Source organism: Nyctereutes procyonoides, unplaced genomic scaffold, assembly GCF_905146905.1.
Source record: "Nyctereutes procyonoides isolate TBG_1078 unplaced genomic scaffold, NYPRO_anot_genome, whole genome shotgun sequence".
NCBI lineage: Eukaryota > Metazoa > Chordata > Mammalia > Carnivora > Canidae > Nyctereutes > Nyctereutes procyonoides.
In genome coordinates this window covers 4,002,763-4,024,485 of record NW_026575148.1, presented here as the reverse complement: position 1 = coordinate 4,024,485, position 21,723 = coordinate 4,002,763, and positions in this window count along the sequence as shown.

The following is a 21,723-nucleotide window of genomic DNA, read 5'->3' as shown; positions in this document are numbered from 1 at the left end:
TAAAGGAGCTTGTGACCACTAAACTAGTCCTGCAAGAAATATTAAAGGGGATTCCTTGAAAAATAAAGACCAGAAGTGACAGAACGAAGGTAAAAACCATAAAAGCAGTAAGAATAAGTATTTCTGTTAAAAAAAAAATCAGTCAAGGAAACCACAAAATAAAAGGCTCTAAAACATGGCACCATATACCTAAAACATGGATAAGAGTAAAGAATGGGATCAAACTTCAATGACAATCAACTCAATATAGATTGCTATATGCAGAAGATGTTATATACAAACCTTATAGTAACCACATATCAAAAACCACTAATAAATATGCAAAGACTACAGAGAAAGAAATCCACTTATATCATTATAGAAAACCAGCAAACCATTGGAGAACAACATCACAGAAAATCTTCAGTAACAACCACAAAACAACCAAAAAAAAAAAATAAAAAAAGGCAGTAAATACCTAGCAATAATTACCTTGAATGTAAATAGGCTAAATGCTTCACTCAAAAGACATAGTGTGACAGAATGAATAAAAAAAGAAGACTCATATATGTGCTGCCTATGAGAGCTTCATTTCAGACCTAAAGACAGATTACATGATAGGGGATGGAGAAAAATCTGTCATGGAAATGGATGTCAAAAGAAAGCTCAAGTAGCAATATTTACATCAGATAAAATAGACTCTAAAACAAAGACTGCAACAAGAGATAAAGAGGAACACTATATAAAAATAAAGGGAGAAACCCAACAAGTAAATTTAACAATTGTAAATATTTATGAAATAAATGAAAAACCATTTGAAATAAATTATAAATAAATTATAAACCATTATAAATAAATTATAAATTATTTATTATGAAATAAATGGAAAAACCATTTTTCCATGAAAACCCAACATGGGGGCATGGAAATATATAAAACAGTTAATAATAAACATGAAGGGACTAGTCAGTAATAATATAACAATAGCAGGGGACTTTAGCACCCCACTTACCTCAATAATGCACAGATCATCTAAACAGAAAATCAACAAGGAAACAAAAACTTTGAATAACATACTGGATTAACTGGACTTAACAGATACATTCAGAATATTCCATCCTAAAACAGCAGGATGCACATTCCTTTCAAGTGCACATGGAATATTCTCCAGAACAGATCACATATTAGGCCACAGAACAAATCTCAACAAATTCAAGATCAAAATCACAACATCCATATTTTCTGACTACAACACTATAAAACTAGAAATCAACCTCAAGAAAAATCTGGAAAGACCACAAATACATGGAGGGTAAAGAACATGCTATCAAACAATGAATGGTTCAACCAGGAAATAGAAAAAGAAATTTAAAAAGTACATCAAAACCAATGAAAATGAAAACGTACCAGTTTAAAACCCCTGGAATGCAGCAAAAGCAGTTCAGAGGGAAGGTTCTAGCAATACTTCAAGAAGCAAAAAAATCCTCAGACAATTTAACTTTAGACCTAAATGAGATAGAAAAAGAACAAGTAACATTATAATGAAGGAAATAATTAAGATTCAACAGAAATAAATGATACGTAAACTAAAAAAAAAAAAAAGGAACAGATCTATAAAACCAAGAGCTGGTTCTTAAAAAAAAAAAAAAAAAGAAAGAAAAAAGCACAACAAAACTGATAAACATCTGTACCAGACTTATCAATAAAAAAAAAGAGAGAAAGGACGCATATAAATAAAATCACAAAAGAGAGGATAGATAACACCACAAAAATACAATTATAAAGAATTTTCATGAAAAAATATACAACAAATTGGACAACCTAGAAGAAACGGATAAATTTCTGCAAACATATAAACAGAAACAGAAAGAAACAAAAAATATGAACGTAAGGATTGCTGGTAATGAAATTGGAATCAACAATCAAGTTCTCAACAAACAAAAGTCCAGGATCAGATGGCTTTACAGGTGAATTCTACCGAACATTTAAACAAGGATTAATACCTAGTCTTCTCAAGCTATTTCAAAAATTATAAAAGGAAGGAAAAATTCAAAATTCATTCTAGGAGGCCAGCATTATCCTCATACCAAAATCAGACAAAGACATCACCAAAAATAAGACAACTACAGGCCATTATTACTGATGAACATAGATGCAAAAATCCTCCAAAATACTAGCATACTGAATGCAACAATATATTAAAAAAGTCATTGACCACTATCAAGTAGGATTCATAATTGGGTTGCAAGTGTAGTTTAATATTGCAAATCAATCAATAGGATACATCACATCCATAAGAAAATTATGGGAACCATATAATAATTTCCTTAGACACAAAAAAAGCATTTGATGAAATAGAACATCCATTTATGATAAGAACCTTCAATAAAGTAGGTTTAGTGGAAGCATAACTAAACATATTAAAGGCCATCTATGGAAATCTACAGCTAACATCAACCTAAATAAGGAAAAAGTGAGAGCTTTTCTCCTAAGGTTAGGAACACAGGAATGAACACACTGAGCACTTTTATACAAAATAGTATTATAAGTCCTAGCCAAAGCAATCAAACAACAAAAAGAAATAAAATTACCCAAATCAGTAAGGAAGAAGTAAAACTTTCACTAGGTGCAGATGACATGATGCTCCATTAGAAAACCTGAAAGACTCCACCAGAAAAAAAATGCTAAAACTAAAACAAATTCTGTAAAACCTTGGATACGAAATCAATGTATAGAAATCAACTTCATTTCTCCATATCAATAATGAAGCAGAAACTAAGAAAACAATTCCATTTATAGAATTTCACCAAAAATATTAAGATACCTAGAAATAAACCTAACCAAAGAGATGACAGCTTTGTACTCTGAAAACTATAAAACACTAAGGAAATTGAATGTCACGTGAAGACATGGAAAAATATTCAATGCTCATGAATTAGAAGAACAAATATTGTTGAGATGTATAAACTACCCAAAGCAACCTACACATTTAATGAAATTCCTATCAAAATATCAACTGCATTTTTCACAGAACTAGAAAAAAATTCTAAAATTTCTATAGAACCATCAAAGACTGAATAACTAAGGCTGTCCTGAAAAAGAAAAGCAAAGCTGGAGACCTCACAATTCTGGACTTTAGGTTATATTACAAAGCTGTAGTAATCAGAACAGTATGGTACTGGCACAAAAGTAGAAACATAAATCAATGGAACAGAACAGAAAATCTAGAAATGAACCCACAGTTATATGGTTAATTAATATTCGGCAAAACAGGAAATAATATCCAAGGGGAGATTTTTTTTTCTACAAATGGTGTTGGGAAAACTGGACAGCTACAATGCAAAAGGATGAAACTGGACCACTTTCTTACACTATAGACAACAATAAATTCAAAATAGGTTAAATACCTAAATGTGATATCTAAAGCCATAAGAATCCTAGTAAAGAATACACAGACAGAAACTTTTCTGACATTGGCCACAGCAACTTTTCTAGGTAGTTCTAAGGCAAGGGGAAAAAAAGGAAAAATAATCTATTGTGAGTATATCAAAATAAAAAGCTTCTGCACAGTGAAAGAGACAACAAAACTATAAGGCAACCTACAGAATGGGGGAAGATATTGGCAAATGACATAACCACTAAAGGGTTAGTATCCAAGGTTTTTGGGTATTGAATTGTATCAATTCAAATAATCCATTTTTTAAAAAAAAATGGGCAGGAGACATGAACAGACATTTCTCCAAAGACTACATACAAATGGCCAACAGACACAGCCAAAGGTGCCCAACATCACTCACCAGGGAAATGCAAATCAAAACTACAAGGAGCTATCACCTCACACCTGTCAGAATGACTAAAATCCCCAACACATAAAACAACAGGTGTTAGATGTGGAGAAAAGGACTTTCATGCACTGTTGGTGGGAATGAAAATTAAAACTGGGCAGCCAATGTGGAGAATAGTGTGAAGGTTCCTCAAAAACATCAAAGTAGAACTACCCCATAATCCAACAATCGCACTAGTATTTCCCCAAAGAATACAAAAACACTAATTCAAAGGAATACATGCACCCTTATGTTTACAGTAGTATTATTTATAATAGCTCAATTATGGAAGCAGCAGAAGTGCCCATCAACTGATAAATGGATAAAAATACACACATTATGTATCTATAATGGTTTATTACTCAGACATCAAAAAGAATGAAATCTTGCCATCTTCAACGTCATGGAAGGAGCTAGACAGTGTTATGTTAAGTGAGGTAAGTTAGTTAGAGAAAGACGGATATCATAGGATTTCTCTCATATGTGGAATTTAAGAAAGAAAATAGGTCAACTACAACAACAAACCCAGACTCTTTAATACAGAGAACAAACTAGAGGGGAGGTGGTTAGAGAGTTGGGTGAAATAGTTAAAGGGGAAGAAGAGTACACTTACCCTGATAAACACTGAATAATTTGCAGAATTGTTGAATAATTATACATCTGAAACTGCTGTAACACTGTACATGAAGTATACTTCACTAAAAAGGGGAAGTTAAAAAAAATAAGAGGCGATCACATTCATTAGGTGTCAAAGAAACACAAATAACAAAAGTCAATACCAGCCATTGCATCAATTCAAATGGCTACAACAAAAAATGCAGTTACATGTTGATGAGGAGTTAGATGTAAGTGGAACATGCATACGCTGTTTGGGGGATTGTAAATTGGTACAACCACTAGGGAGAACAGTTTAACAGTATCTACTAAAACTGAGTATATGCACACATTGTAAACTGGCAGTTCCACTCCCAGATATTCATCTCAAAAAAATTCACACTTTTGCCAAGCAGTATATAGAAGGCTGTTCATAGTAGTAGTATTTCCAATAACTTGTATTGGAAACAAATGTTCTTCAACAATACAGGAGTAAATAATACCGACATGATGAATTTCTACAAAGCAGTAAAAATGAACATATTGCAATTACATGCCCCCCAATGTTTAGGTCCTACCAATGATAATATGAAGTGAAAGGACACAAGCAGAAAAACAATGCATGCTCTATGATGCCATTCATATAAAGTTCAAGAATAAATAAAACTGTCCTATGGTTTTAGGATGACAATTATCTAGAGCAGTAAGTAGATTGAGGGAGCCTCCTGACATGCTCATAATGTTGTAGTTTTAGGTCTAGGTAACTTTTATATGGTGGATTCACTTTAACAAAATTCATCACTTCTGTACGATCCTTAGAGGTGCTATTTTCTACATTTGTTTTATTAAAACATTTACTTTTTTAAAAAAATTAAAGAGTTTTTGTTTATCAAAACAGAACATTAGAACAGAAAATGAAAAGACAAAATGGAAGAATACATTTGCAGTACATGTGACAGATCATTTTTATCAGGGAACACTTAAGAGTCCTAATGAGTGCTAAATAGCTTCTTTAGCATTCTGAGTTGAATGCTCAAGAAACATTCAAGTCAGATCATCTTCACAGGAGCCACACAATTGACTCCATTTCACTAAAGAGGAAACTGAGGCTCAGAGGGTTTCAGTGACTTTCCTCAGGTCACAAAGATAGGCTGACTCTAAAACTCATGCTCTTATGTCCTTAAGTAGTACAGTAAACTGCTGTAAGAATTAGGCAAGTCATTATGACATGTCTTTGTCATAGTTGTATAATATATATAAATATAAGAATGATTTTTAAATGTACATTTGTACATACAGGTAAATTATTCTTTGAAGCACAAAGAGAAGCAGTCTGGTATAAGAGAGCACAAGCTTTGGGGTCAGATGGAATCCTGGACCTACCATTCACTGTCTGGTCTTGGAAAGGAAGATCTCTGAATTTTTGGTTCTCCTCCTTGTTAAAATGGCAATGCTTTCATAAGTGTCTAGAATAGTGCTCAACACTGAGGAACGGATGAATGCTCTTAACATTACAAAAAGTGGTAAATACATACAATGAATATTCTTTTGAATATGTTAAGTCTGAAATATGTATTATTAATGTGTACTCCAGTCAGGTACATAATTAACACTGAAGCTCAGGAAATGATTCTGTTTTTTAATACATTTTCTAACATGTGGCAAAGTTTTATTGTGTAATAATAAATGGAATGCATCAACTGTACAAAAATATGCTGGGCATATAAGCATTTATTTTTATGAAATGATTACATGTATAGCATAATATATACATTGTTCTAAAATTATATTGATTTCTAAACAAGAATATAAAGCTTAATAGCAATTTGTATCTTGTTGACTTAGTACCAGAAATGGAAAAGTGTCAGTCCATTTTCATAATATTTGAGATTTAAAAATATATATATACTCAGTCCTCAAAAACTCCAGTTTTTGGAAAGCAATTCAGGCCATCACTTTCATTTCTGGAATCAGATTTTAGTATAGAAAATTTGGACATGTTATTCCCTTCCAAATGAATTGAAGCACATATTTGTGTAACTACTTTTGAATTCATTTGCAGAGAATTATTCAAAGTGTTTATTCAGATGAATTATGCCAATTAAAAAAAAGCCAAATCTTTGATCCAATCTTTCCTAGTGAGCCAAGACAGGGATTTTCTCTCGAATGATATTAACAAGTTGGTGTCTTTCATCAGTAAGAAGCATCTCTTGGTGTACTAGGCCAACATTGTCATTTCATCTTCCTGTATTGCACCAGCCTACTACATTCACTAAAGCCTAGAATTTACTGTGACTTAAGTCACAGATTTTATTCACAATAATGACCATGTGCAGTGCTTGTTCCATTTCTAATATTTTACTCAGAAAAAAAATTCAGGTTAAATACTGCAGTGAAGAAAACTCTATTCAGAATTATGTCACCCTGACTTTAATCTTTATAGCCAAACCAACTTAATTAGAAGCCAATGAAAAAGAATCATCTTATGCAGTCATGCTTGACAATTTTGACTGATTTACACTAAGACCTTTCTTAACATACAAAAATAAATCATCTTTTGTTGTAGTCATTAGAGTTATTAGATCCAAAATGTCTTCGGTCACATTGTTATGGGTTGAATTATGTGTTCCCTTATGCATTATGGTCAGTCCTAACCACCGGTACCTCAGATGGTGGTTTTGTTTGGCAACAGTCGTGGCAAATGTAATTGGCTATGATGAGCTCATGCTGGACTAGGATGAGTCCCAGATCCAAAATATCTGGAAATTTGGACATAGAGACACATGGAGGGAAAATTCCATGTGAACACTGCAGTTATACTGCCACAAGCCAAGAACTACCAGAAGTTTTAGACCTGGGAGAGATCCCTTCCTGGCACCCTCAGAAAGAGCATGACCCACTAACACCTTGATTTGAGTCTCTGGCGTAAAAAACTGTCATTCTCATTATTTAGGCCACTCAGTTTGCAATACTTTGTTGTAATAGCCCTAAGAAACTAATACATTTATAACATCTTTAGTAAGATCATTAATAAAATTAGGTAACAAGAGGTATCTGAAATGGAAGGCACCAGAAATTATTTGTCACTCAACTCCTAAGTTCCACTGCATAGGCAAGACTAAGTGCATAATACTGCTAATTAGACTCTGTGGAAATGTTTTCTGTTTGAGACATAATTCTCTACACTGCTCAGTAAACACCATTTTTTGAACCGCCCATCTGAAAATTGTGGTATCAAATTAATATTTTTAGTTATTTTATAATACTTTCATTATTCCATTTGCATTCAAAGATAAGTACCATTGAATTTTTTATTATTTGTTCAATTTCACCTAAGTTTTAATCACCTATGTTTTCTAAAGTATAGTGTTCTTACTACAATTTTTTTCACAATGGTATTTTCAGTAAAGATACATTCTATACATTCAACAGGTAGGAATCTCCTAAACTTTCATAAAAAATAGTTTATTCCAAATTTACATGAAACATGTAGCTTACTTGGACTCTCTCTTATATACCAACTTTCTTTTAGAAATGCAACTTTTGGTTAAGATTTTTGTAAGAAAAAAATGGTGTAAGGACAAATGACATCTTGCCTCAGTGTTGGGATACAATAGGGTATAATGGAGCTTCCAGGGGATACATTCTGTATAAAGAAGCTATCAGCCACTCAACTCCAGGGACTTCTTCCTAGCATGTTGCCAGATCTGCCACTTTTAAGTGATAACAAATAAAAAAACATCATGTCTTTGGTATATTTATGGCTTCTGGAATTCTAGACATCTGAAGAGTTTGTTCCACAATATACTCATGGATACTTATACTCACAACAGCCACATTTTGTTTTGTTAGCCTGAGTCTTTTCTTCATGTTCCCATCAAGCACAATCAGAGACAAGACCCCTTCTTGAAGCAGAAAAAACAGAAACTGGAAACTCTGGATTGCATCTCCTAAGTCTCTCACCCTAGACACTCTGCTGTGGGCCACAAGCATATAAAATCCTTGTACGTGAAGATCATCTGGCAAGGCTTAAGGGTGCAAGAGCCCCAACCCTGAACCAAACCAACAGGAAGAAAGAAGCTGGTGGGGAGGGTAGGGGAGAGCAAGAGAGCACTAATGGACACCTATGCCTGATTTCTCAGGAGACTGGGAGGGAGGGAGGGAGGGAGGGAGAGCTCACTGCCACCATCATGGGTTCTGGGGAAAGTAGACACAATCCTGGGCTAAAGGAAATCTAACAGGGAAACTTCAGCATGCAGTTCTAGGAGGGTGAGATTCGGGGGTGGGAGGGTCATCTCCGCACCCCTATGAGGGAAGGAGACAAGGAGAGGAGGCTTTGGGAATCTCAGAGGATGGGAGGCCCCTTCAGCACCTACTCCTGAGGACCTGAAAGTCCAACCAAGGGGATATCTGAAATAATCCTGTCTTCTGCCCGGTCTTGCCTGAGCACAGACTCTGATCCAGTTTGCCATACCCCAGCCTTCCTCACACCCAACTGGCTTTGCTTCATCTCAACCAGCTCTCCCTTGGTATATTCATCCTGCCTTGGGTCGTTCCTCTTCTCTAATAGGTTGCTGGGCTCATTGGGACATAAGCATCTTTTGAATAGATCCTTTTTTATTTTCCCCTCAGTAACTGGGTGTCATCATCATTACTTTACCTAGATACCGAAAGAAGAAATCTTACCAACATCAAAACCTACCCCAACAAGTGATTCTACTTCTTAAAAACTCCTCTTTCCCCCTTAAATTCTCCTACCTTTTTACAGATTATCATCAATGTTCATCTGGACTATTTTTACAAGGCCTAGTAATACACTTGTTTTAACGCTAGAGTTCCCTTTCTGCACCACACACTCTATATACTTACAGAGTACAGAATATGTGAATGGTTTTAATTAAAGAATAACTGTTATTTCTTTGACTTGGCATCAAAAGTCTGACACATTTGCACGAAGATTTTAGTCTAAGAATTTGTATTTTCCAGGATCTACAATATGCCAGACTCTGGAGATTGATAACTGTATGGATAAACTGTTTAACAAAACTGGTCAGATTTCATCTTCAAAAAGCTGGTATTTTATTAGAATGGGATCATTATTCAATATAAACAAAAATATAAATGTAATATTAAAATACATGGTCTGGTACATAAAATCAATTCCCTATGCCTTCTTGGTCTCCCATGGCTTGGCACCTGTCCAAAATCATTTTGCCTCACCCAGTAGACCTTCTACAAGCTCCTTGGGCAGAGTTTCTCTTTCTCCTCTCTACCCTTATTTTCTTGCACAAGCCTGGGACATGATCAAAACATAGTTTTGAATCCATAACTGTTATTTATTATTGTTCTGTAATTATTTCTTCATTCTCCATATATAAATTCCTAAAGGGAAGGAAGGTGTATGCACTCTTTGCATTTTATGTTCCATGTATCTGGAATGTTGCTGAGATTATAGCAGAATCTTTATTAGTATCTGGATGCCTGGTCATTTACAACATGCTGGACCAGTTTCCCATGGTAAGAGGCAGCAGGAAGACACCTAGTTTCCTCAATTCTGTACACTACATTCCTTCAACAGTTTCTGAATACTAGGCTAAAAGTATCTTAAATTCACTATTTTTTCCTATATAATTTTAAGAGGCTGACAAAAATTATTTGTGGATATAATAAATGACTAACCTGTAAATTATTAATATTATAAAATACAGATCAAGGTACATAAATCATCTCTAAATGATCAATTTTAACAGAGTCATACACTTAGTAACTTGCACATGGGGAAAATCTGATTTAGTTTTTGACTGGAATCCTCTATTCCTTCGTTCAATGACTGTGTACTAACACAAGAATTTATGAGACTTTTTATATTTTAATACATATAATTAATGATACTAATTTCCAAGTGAGATATAAATTGCTCATATAAAAAGTCTGATGATGATAAGTAAATCTGAGTGAAATTAAAGGATTACTAGGTCTGTTTCACACCTTTTCTTACACTATTTTGACTTATAAACTCCAGAAATATCTTAATTCTTGTAAAATTATGTAAAATATCATAAATTTGTAAAGTCAATTAAAATTTAGTAGTGTCCTTTAGCAGATAGATACCCACCACCATACAATGAAATAAAACATGTAATACTATATAACATCTTTAGATTTCATATAAACTTAGGGGTAAAACATTGATTTATACAAAGTAATTGGCCTTTGAAAAAAATTTAGAGTGTACACTAAAAAAAATAATGGGATAAATCATTTTATCTTAATGATTTTGATAAAATTTACATATTTTCATAGTTCCAAGTATCTCTGTATATGTTATAAATTATCTGTGAATAATATCATTCAGTGAATCATCTCCAAGTTTTTTTTCATCTCCAAGTTTTAAATCATGTTCTATTCTTAGTAATAGAGTTGACATCAGTTTGAACCCACTTAAAAAAATACAACTTATTTTTCAAAGGAGAGGTAATTAGCATCAGTATCAATGTTTTGAAATCATATTAGCATTTTGGTAAGGTAACCATCGTATCTAAAAGAAAGAAAATGAAGTTTAAGAAAAACAAACAACCAGACACATTGAAAATAAGCCATTTTATAGGAGTAGTATACATTAACAAATTGCACAGGATCTAGGGGTTACAAAATTCCCCAAATTAGAAATAATGCAAATAACGTTATCTACTAGATGTTAAACACGAAAGTCAATATAATGGATCAATCCAAAAACTTGACCACAAACGGACTAAAGTTCTTTTAAGATCTTTTATTTATTTATTAATGACTGAGAGACAGAGACAGAGACAGAGACAGAGAGATATTGAGAGAGAGAGAGGCAGAGACACAAGCTGAGGGAGAAGCAGGCTCCCTGCAAGGAGCCTGATGTGGGACTCGATCCTGGATCCCGGGATCATGCCCTGGGACAAAGGCAGACACTCAACCGCTGAACCACCCAGGCATCCCTGGACTAAAGTTCTTAACATAAAAGAAGAAAGTAATAATTAAAAGATGCACTTGTGCTATGCTATTGCTCTCGCAAACATTGTCCAGAAAGAGAATATCCGGAGAGCAATTGTAAATCTACCTCTAAAAAGATGAGAGTGCCTCAGAATGATAGAGCCTAGTGTCATTACATATCCAGACTCTTGTTCTTCTGAATACAGTCTGCCAAGCAATATCTTGTTTACAATTTGGCTGACTTAGTATAAGGAGAAATTACACCTGCCAGAAATATGTTTGTAGGCATTTTCACACTGCATTGAAAAAAATAGATTTAATGTTTAATTATCAGTGCCAGACAATCTTATGGAGGTCTATCAATACTTAATGATCACAAGTACTAAGAATTATACAATAAGATTATGATAAAGCACAATTAACTGAAGGTTTACCATATGCCAGATACTGTATTAAACATATTAAGACTTTAAATTCACTATCTCATTTAATCTATACACACATCATCTGGGTAAGAATTGGTCCTATTGTCTTATCTGTTTTACTGATGGGCATATTAAGTTTCAAAGCAGCTAGGACATTTGCTCAGATCCCTATTAAGTAGTAGAGCACACATGCCTTTATTTACAGGTCTGTCTGGCTTTGGAGCCTAGGTTCTCAGGCTTCACTCTACTTCTAAGTAACACTACTATAGGAATGATCTCTTGACCTCACAGATCAATTTTTTTTTAAATTTCTACAACCAGTTTATTTGAGGAGGAAGAAGGTGTCATAGAAATTGTATCTGGCATCTTGTGGGCAATAAAATTTTGGTCTAAAGCAAGTAAACCACAATGTTATGGATAGGAGTTCTAGAAAAAAGAACATAAAAGGGGACAAAGACATGGACAAATGTTTTGTTATGAATCAGTGTTGCAGAATAGTAAAAGACAATGAATGCCCCTTTTGAATTGTAGTTCCTTTCTGTAACTGAAGCACTTTAGTATTTATGGATGTCAGTCTATACAAGCATTAATTCAGCTTAAAAGAAAAGCATGGCAGCTTCATCTGTCTCTTGAGACACTGTATCATGACTTGGTACAGAAGCACTTTGCATTTAAAATGTCAAAAATGTTCAGAAACATTCTTTGAATGTAAGAGTTAAAAGCTTTAAACACTAGGCTAAGGTAACCAATTTAAGGCAATGAGCATAGAAATACAGTAGCTGTAGCATATGCAATGCTGATGGATAATCCTGTGAATCAAAATATTTTGTTAAGAAACCAATACATCAAGAGAATTTACTAGTAAATACTCAGCAAAGGATAGGCAAATAAACATATATATATAAATAATTAGGTCTCTGGGTTTTCAACTTTGTAACTCAGTTGATGTCATCACTTGTGTCAGTTTTAACTCCAACAGAAATTTTTAAAAATATTTTAATATTCCATTGGTCTCCCATCTCAACAGCAGCAATAAAGGACTATTATAGTTAAATTTAGATCTTCTCATCCAATTATGGATAACCAGTAATGTATCTTTGGAGAGAAGAGACCAGGTTCTGAAAGAAAAGCAATAGTGTTCAATCTATCTGATCTGGAGTAGAGTCTAGACAAATAAAAGGTGAAGACCTACTTCCCTAGGTTCATGACAGAGCCTGTTTCCTAAACTCACCAATGTTGTTGTACCTTGAACTAAATTAAGAAAATGCCACAATGGTGTAACGAGAAATAGTAATAGCTTTCTACTAATGACAATCAGGTCAATATTATATTTTGAGTTCCAAAAGGTACAGTGTTTGATAAATATGATTTAACATCAATGGTATTTTCCTGCTAAGAGTTTCAAATAGAATCTACTCATTTATGAAGATTAACAATACCATTACATACACATAAAATAAAATAAGAAGTGGGGATGTGCTAGGTCTTCAAGGAATTCAGAATCCATTTGAAAATAAAGCATACGTAACAGAAAAACAATACATATAAGTAAAAATAAAGGAAGGAAGAAAAAGTATATATGCAGAAGGCAGCAAATAGTTGAAAAGGGAGATAATTTGATTCAAAACTAAAAAATTGGCAATTCACAATCGAAGAAATTAGAAGTCAACTCAGAAAGAGTTATCATGTAAGCAAAAGATTAAAGAAGCGCATATCTAACATTTTTCAAATGCCAATATGCATCAGGAACTAAGCATGAAAATGTGACCTGCTATCTTTCATGGCAAATGGCTTCCATGCTTCTATGGCAATTTAGGCTGACAGAAGTTCTACTGTCTTGTAGCTTCATGATTTGGATCATAAGGCCTCCAAGTCAAAAAAGAAGCGGGGGTGGGGGGAAAGGCAGTGGAAGAGAATGCTGGAGATTCTCCAGGGAAAGCAGCTCAGCACTTCTTTCTACTCAGAACCCTCTGGTCTAACCTAACAGAGATGAGGGAGTAAGAGCATCATTGTAGGAGAAAGAAGAACCAAATGGACCGGATGTGAACTGGCACTATTTGTCTACGCAGACCATGAGGAAGAAGAGTTTTTACTTTGGCAAGTGTGGAATATGTTTGAAAGAAGTCACTAGGGAATATAAAAGTCATAAAAATTTAATGAAAGCATGGTCAAGTGGCACTTTAAGTCCAAATGAGAGATGATGATTCCTGATAGCTTCAGTTCTCACATGAGGTTGATTTTCAGAATGTACAAAGAGAAGAGTATGGACTCATAGTTGGGAGTCAAGGGGGAGAAAATCATTTGAATAATCTTCTTATAAAATACGAAGTCTGAGTTAAAAGCCAAGCAAGCAAAGCCAGAAGGAGCTAAAACATTGGCCCAATTGATTTCAAGGGCTACTCCTTCTATAGGCGCCTAGACACATAAATAGGTAAATTGCAGTGAACCAGTAAGAAAAGTCATTTTCAGCATCAGCATCTTTTCTGACCAAGGGTCAACAACATCCCCAAACTCTTAAATTTAGAAATAAAATTGTCCCATTGGATGAATGAACAGTGATAAAGAAGCGGTATGCTCAATGCCTACCCATATGAGCCTAACAATGACCTTTTGCTAAAACTGCCTCTCTTGAGTAATGCCTTAGTTTTTGCATGACAGGCTGCTTCAAATCTCCTGCTGAAGTGCTTCATATTGGGGATGAATTTATGGTACTATTTCACAGGCTACTAAAAAGAAACAGATCACACTGGAAGTTGATGCTTATATGAACAGAGTATAGCAGCAGAAAATGCATCTTCTAAGTTAATGAAGGTAATTGTTCTAGAATTATTTTCTATTTGTATGTTGGCCTATAATATGTAAAAGAAAACTATTATTATCGTATAAAGAAGAAAAAATGAGAATAACTTGATAGCCTGAGACTCATTATGAAGTTGGAGAATAATAATCAGTATCAGTGATAGGGCTATTTTGCCCCCAATTTATTCAAAGGAATGACATCTGTTTATTAACTCGAATAATCAGCTAACAGTTAACTACATGAAACCACTTATAATGTTGACTGCCCATTGTCAGTTGACAATCACTGTCATTTCTGGACAAAGAAATAAATAAGAAACAGTATTTGGTAAAACACTTATTGAAAATAAGTGTTCAATTATATTTTCAGATAAAACTACTAAAAAAACAATTGCTTCAAATGAGAATGTTAAGCATTTTAGGAAACATTTGTAGTGTAAGAGCACAGATAGACCATTGAAAATGTGCTTTTGTAATTTTTTTTTAAGTCAGAAGGCTCTAAGCTTAGGTTTTAAAACTTTGATTTTGGATCCCTACCCTCCTTAAAATTTCCCCAACAGATGTCTGATTATTATACATCTCTAAATGTATGCGGCTTTGCCATTGTAACCATGTTTAGTTTGGGTATCTGATTTCACTAATAGGTATACAGTGATGTACACCCAGTTCAGTGTGATTAACTTGTGTCTTTGCTTGACCATTAAACTGGCACCAATCTTTTCAATATTTGTAACGATAAAAACCTACAGAAGCCTCCAGATCATATATACTAGAAGTGATATGTGAGATACTAAAAACACAATAAACCAATAAAATTAGCATATGAATTTATTATTTAAAATTGATTGAATATTAATTCACTATGATTTAACCTTTAGAAATTTGAATCAAAGAATAAAAAACTTTCCGACTGACATTGGACTAAGAAGTCTGTATTATAAAGGAGTGTCCCAAAGAGGGAGTAGAGAATTTGCCTTTGTGTGTCTTCCTCTCTTTCCTGTTCTCTTGTATGAGCTGCAAGTGCATCCTTTTTCCTATCTCTTTAACCTTTATCATATAATGCTAAGCAACTGTAGGTTTAATGGACAATTACATTAAGCAATTTTGCTAAACATCCTTCTACATCTTAACCAAAAGACAGTTTTTTAAATATTCAATTGATACTGCAAAACATTTGTTTTCTGTCCCATATTTGGTGTAGTCTTGCAACAGAGTACATTATTTTTGCTTCTATTATAAGATTATGCTATATCAACTATGGCTTTGTGTTATAGTCTTATTAAAGTTGAGCTTTAAAAAAAAATCGAAGTCTTGGTCTTCTTGTTTTTCTTTCTTTAGTACTTACTGGTTTCTTATTGTGAATTTTATATTTCTTTATGTCTTCATTATCTAGCACACTTAACCCATAATAGATACAATATATTTCTGTTTAATGAAAAAAAAATGAAGGAATACATAAATTTACTAAGGGTACTTACGTGGTCATTTGGATTAGTTGCAAATAGGAGGCAATTATGGCTGGTGAATTTTGAATTGAAACTCATTCTAAAGAGTCAGCAGTGCAAGTGTCATATACCCTCCTTAGGGCACAGAGTAATCTCTGAACATGTTAAGGTCTCAAGAAGTTATTTAACAATTATTTCCTATTGAGTAATCCATTATTTGCAGATGATTTGTTCAATGGATTGTTAACAACATAATCCCCTTTCTTATTTATTAAATTTGATGACTTGCAACTTATTAATAGGTTTGGCTCTTCTACATTCATTATAGTGATATATTAATTAAAAAATTTCATTTTAAAAAATGGCATTTACCTTAAAAGCAACAAAGTACTTTTAAGTGTTTCTAATGACTATCTAGAAATGCTCTATGAAAATCGTGATGACATTTCAAGGAGAAAATTCAGGTTTTAAGGAAGCACAAGCACTATATGCCTTAGTTACAAACATAAGAGCATAGGAAAGTGGTTGTTGTGTAGGTCCCAAGTGTGTCTTTGCAGACTTGTTAGCCTGTGGGAGCACCGAAGTCATACTAGTCTCTCTGGGTCCCTTCAGTCAAGAGATCACTCATGCTAGAATGCCACAGAAGCCCTGGCTTCATTTTGAATTTTATATTCTTTTAGATCAAAACCTGCCCCACAGAATTTTATGTTCCTTTCATTTTTTCTTGAAGTATAGGTGGACACTTTATTATGTTAGTTTTATAGGTACCATGTACAGATTCGACATTTGTATACATTACTCAATGTTTACCGTGATAAGCATAGTTACCATCTGTCTCCATACAATGTTATTACAATATTGATTGTATTCCCTATGCTGTACTTCTCACACCTGGAGGAGGGAAGTGGTGCAGGACAAAGGCAAAATAAGTCAAGAGATTTAGAAGTACAAACTTCAAGTTATGAAATGAGTCCCCTCCCCTTTTTTCTTTTGTACAGTCTCTGCGGCTACTTGAACAAATTCCCTGAGGACTGTCCAAAATATTATGTTGAAGAATAAATTATCACTAAGATTCTGCTTACATATACACACACACGCTAATTAGAGATCATATTCCAGACACACTTGAGGCTTTGTTTTTAGCATCTTTTTTTTAAGTAAACATTCTTCTCTCATTTGCATTTCTAAGACACCAGAAAATTTTAAGTATGACAAGATCTAAGTTTAGATTCTATGTTCATAGAGCAAGATCATTTGGGAACTCAGTATTTAGACTTTGAGGGATATTGGTAATATTTATTGTGAATAGAACACAATTGATCTTTGCTTAAACCACAAAATATGCAACCGTTTTATATGTTAACAGGTACAATGTGCAGAGCATTAAGAGTTAACAACTCTAGGCCAGGTTTAAGTCAGTATTATATTCACACATCTTAGCTTTTCTTTTTCCAAAATCAATATCTGCAAATAATAAATGAGATCCCAGAGGGTTGAGTTAAGCTCCAACCACCACAGAGCAAGTCTGCAATTGGTCATTGACTCAATAATGCAGGTGAGTGCCACACTATAGAATATCTTTAACACACTGTAATAGAAAATTAATAGCTTTCAAATCAGCACCAGGATGACCCTAAGGATTACTTAATAGCTTAGGTTAGAACAATCACCCAATTCCACGAAGTATAAAATGCCATAAAAACCTCAGAAAGATACAAAAGCTCCAACATCTTACTAAATTTGTTCCATGTACACTGTATGCTACTCCAACAACAAAAGGCTGGTGATATGAAAGTGTCATGTGGAAAACCATGGACTAATAAGCCGCATTGCAGTCTTGTCCATGGTGTCAGTATGAAGTTCGTACATCACTGTACAGCAATTTACATACCAGAATCAGGAACCTGTGAATTGTGAGAATTTTTCCTTAACATAGTAAACATTAGACATTCCAGACACATCCTCATACCATCTTAACACTTTTCGAAGGTAGTTGCCCCATAGAAGCTTTTATTTTTCTCTGTCATGTGACATTTCTTTCAACCATAGAGTCCAGAAGGATAACCTGACTATAGGTTCTGAAACTAAATTCAAGAAGGAAGCATATAAAAGGGGGTAACGTGTGTGTGTGCGCGCACATGTGTGTGTGTATATTAGTTTACACAGCTGGAAACCAATGGCACCAATGACTAATAAGCACTCAGAGTTAAGAAGCAATCCTTACTGTCCTAAAGTGATGTCAGAAAACTTGTGAGCTGCACAGTATAAAATATGCTTCTATAAGGAGACAATAGCATGTGATAGAATATCAATTATTCATTTATCCATTTTTCAATGCCAGAGAAATCTTTGGATATAGAAGGGCCCAAAAATAAAACTTGGAGCATTTTGATTTCCACAATGAACATGTTAAAGACAGGCATAGAGTAAGCAAAGTATTCCTAAGCTTTATAAAGTTATTCTGTTTTTTTTTTTCTATCACTTGGCATTTAGAGAACAGATCAGTGCACATGTTTACAAAATTACGTCTTTTCACCTCAAAGAAAAACCACAAATAAGTCACATTGTTAAAGGAGATTTATCTTTGAATGCTTCTTATGAAGTAAAATACGTGGCTTTCATGCATATTTTTAGGTGTTGGATATAGAATCCAAATTACAACTATTTCTCAAACTCTAAGATTAGCTTTAAATTAAAAAAAAAACAAAAAAGCAAAAAACAAAAAACAAAACCAAGCCAAACAGAAAACAAGACCACAAATATTATTGAGAAGGCATAGACACTAAAGGATAGTAGAGACTTACCCACAGGCTGTCAACATCCAGTCAATTGCTACAGCATATGGCATTTCCCGCAGGCTACTTGTCCTTTACTTTTCAAAGGAATTTCACCATCTAATTTAACGCTACCTGCAAAGATATGGGAAAGCAAAGAAAATCTTCCTTCCTGGTCTTTTCCTTCTAGTTCTTTCTCTTAGTGGCTTGTGTCACGCACACAAAATGGCACCTTTCTCTCAATGCAGAAGCAGGCTTTATATACCAAGCATGTGTTTGTGAGTATGCCACAAAACACCGGTTCCTTATCATGCGCTTGTTAGCTTGTCCAATCTATGGCAATCACTTCAGTCCCAGGGGTTGAAAGACACAACAGGCAGGGAAAAAGGGAAGCAAAAGCTGAAGAAAGATCAATACAGCACTGTGAAACAAGAAGTGTAGGCTATTTACTTTTCATTGATCTGATGATGCAGGAGAAACACCTCAAACTGGCATTAAATTGAAGGAATACATCTTCTGCGTGTGTGTGTGTGTGTGTGTGTGTGTTTACCTCAAGGTCAGGAAGAAGCAAAAAAGAAATTAGAACAAACAGAAACTAATCACAGGAGTACAATAAAACTATTAATCCACATTACAGACCCGCATAGCAACATAATTAAATTTCAGGTTGAATGAGAATCACCATGAAACAGATAGTATCGGTTTTTCTTTTTTTTTTTTTTAAGTTGTTTTAACTCGTACAGAGAACAACTACAAAACAATAGTAGATGAGAACTGAATCCGACCAACATTTAATGCCTAGCTGGAGGCCCAGCAGTATTTAGCAATAATTACAAAGCAAAATAAATGTCCAGAGACTAATTAGAAATAAGTTCTATTCCAGACACACAAAGAAGTACTGTTCCTAGGTTTTAAAGATCCCTCGAAAATATCAAAATTGTTTTCAGAGGGTCTAGCCTAAAATTCCTTGCCATTTTTCTTTTAGTTTTGAAAACTCTAATATATTTAGATAGAAGGTATGCTTATATATATGCAAACAAGCTGTCAACTAAAACATTTCACTCCTACAGTGATAAGCCATGATGGGCCTTAAGACTAACTGGATGTATCCCTTGACATCAATGCTGTAAGAAAAGAATTCTGAGCTTTTATTCATTTCTCTGTCCATTCATTCATTCATTCCCATGAGTTTCTTTGGGGGTTACCACATGCCTACACGTACACACAGATATATAGCAGATAGACAGGTTTTCATTATGGCTTTCTAGAACATTATTATTTTATCTGGGTCAAGATTTCAAAACTGGAGAAGTTGGGGTATACAAGTTAAATTTTAACGTTTTGAGTTATATACTATAGGTTTCTTGTTTTGTGGTTACCTTGAGGCTTACATAAAACATCTTAGAGCTTTAAGGGCCTATTTTAAAACACTAACTTTGATCTCACAAAAAAACATTTGTCTTTTTACTCCCCTCACCCATGTTTTATGTTTTTGATGTCACAATCTACTTTTTATATTGTGTATCCATTAATAAATTATTATAACGATACTTTTAATGCTTTTGTCTTTTCATCTTTACAATAAGTTAAGTGATTTATACACTGCCATTGCAGTTTTAAAGTATTCTGGATTGGACTACATCCATACTATTGCCAATGTGTTTTTTGTCTGTGTCTGTTTTCATGTTACTCATTACCATTATTTCACTTCAGCTTGAAAAGATCCCTTTTTCTAGCTTTTCTTACAAGGCAGGTCTAATGGTAAAGAATTCATGTAGCTTCCTTTTGACTGGTTAAGCCTGCCTGTCTCCTTCATTTCTGTAGGACAGCTCTACCTGTTAAGGTATTCTTGGCTGGCAGTTTTGGTCTTTGAACAATTTGAATTTATCCCCCCCACTCTCTCCTGACCTGCAAGGCGTCTGCCAAGAAGTCCATTAACAGCCTTGTTGGGGACAACCTTGTATGAAATGAGGTGTTTGATTTTTTCCCATCTTGATGCTTTCATAATTTACTGGCCTTTGATTTTTTTAAAAAAAAAGATTTTATTTATTCATGAGGGACATAGAGAGAGAGGCAGAGACATAGGCAAAGGGAGAAGTAGGTGGGGAGCCTGATACAAGACTTGATCCCAGGACCTCAGGATCATGACCTGAGCCAAAGTCAGGTGCTCAACCACTGAGCCACCCAGGTACCCATCTTTAATTTTTGACAGTTTTATCATAATGTCGCTCAATACACTCCTCTTTTGACTTAATCTGCATTGGGACTTATGAGTTTTGTGTACAATACCTAGATGCCTGTATTTCTCCCCAGATTTGAAAAATTTTCAGTTTTATCAATACTTCACGATGTATGCATATATCAAATCATGTTGTACACCTAAATACTTTTTTTCAAGGATGCCTCAATAAAGCTTGGGGGAAAAATAAGTAATCCAGGTGATAGATAAAAATAATGAACAAAATCCACCCTGAGTCATCCAATAGAGAAATTATTTCTCTGTACTCTGAATTCATGTGTTTTAATATTTAATCACAGTTGTGAGGCATGTACACTCTATGAAAAACGTCCTGCTTTGAATTTGCTAAGTGAGGACCTTGACCATCTTAGAAGATGTGAATGACAAGAACATAGGAAGAAACAGGCAGGACAACCATGTAATTTTGCCAAAAAGACAAAGGCATTATTCTTGTTTACTAGGATAGTGTTGCTCCACTCTCATCAAGTTTGTCACAAAATGATTTTAAAAGACCCAAATTTCTCAATAGTGGCTGTTTATTTCTCTTTTATCCACAGCCAAATATAATACCTTCTTTAAAATTTATTTTATTCAGGGAAACTATAGTGAAGTTATACTTCAGCATTCCATTTTCTAAAATTTCACCTAAGTTTCCTTAAAGTCATAAAATACATGGGAGTT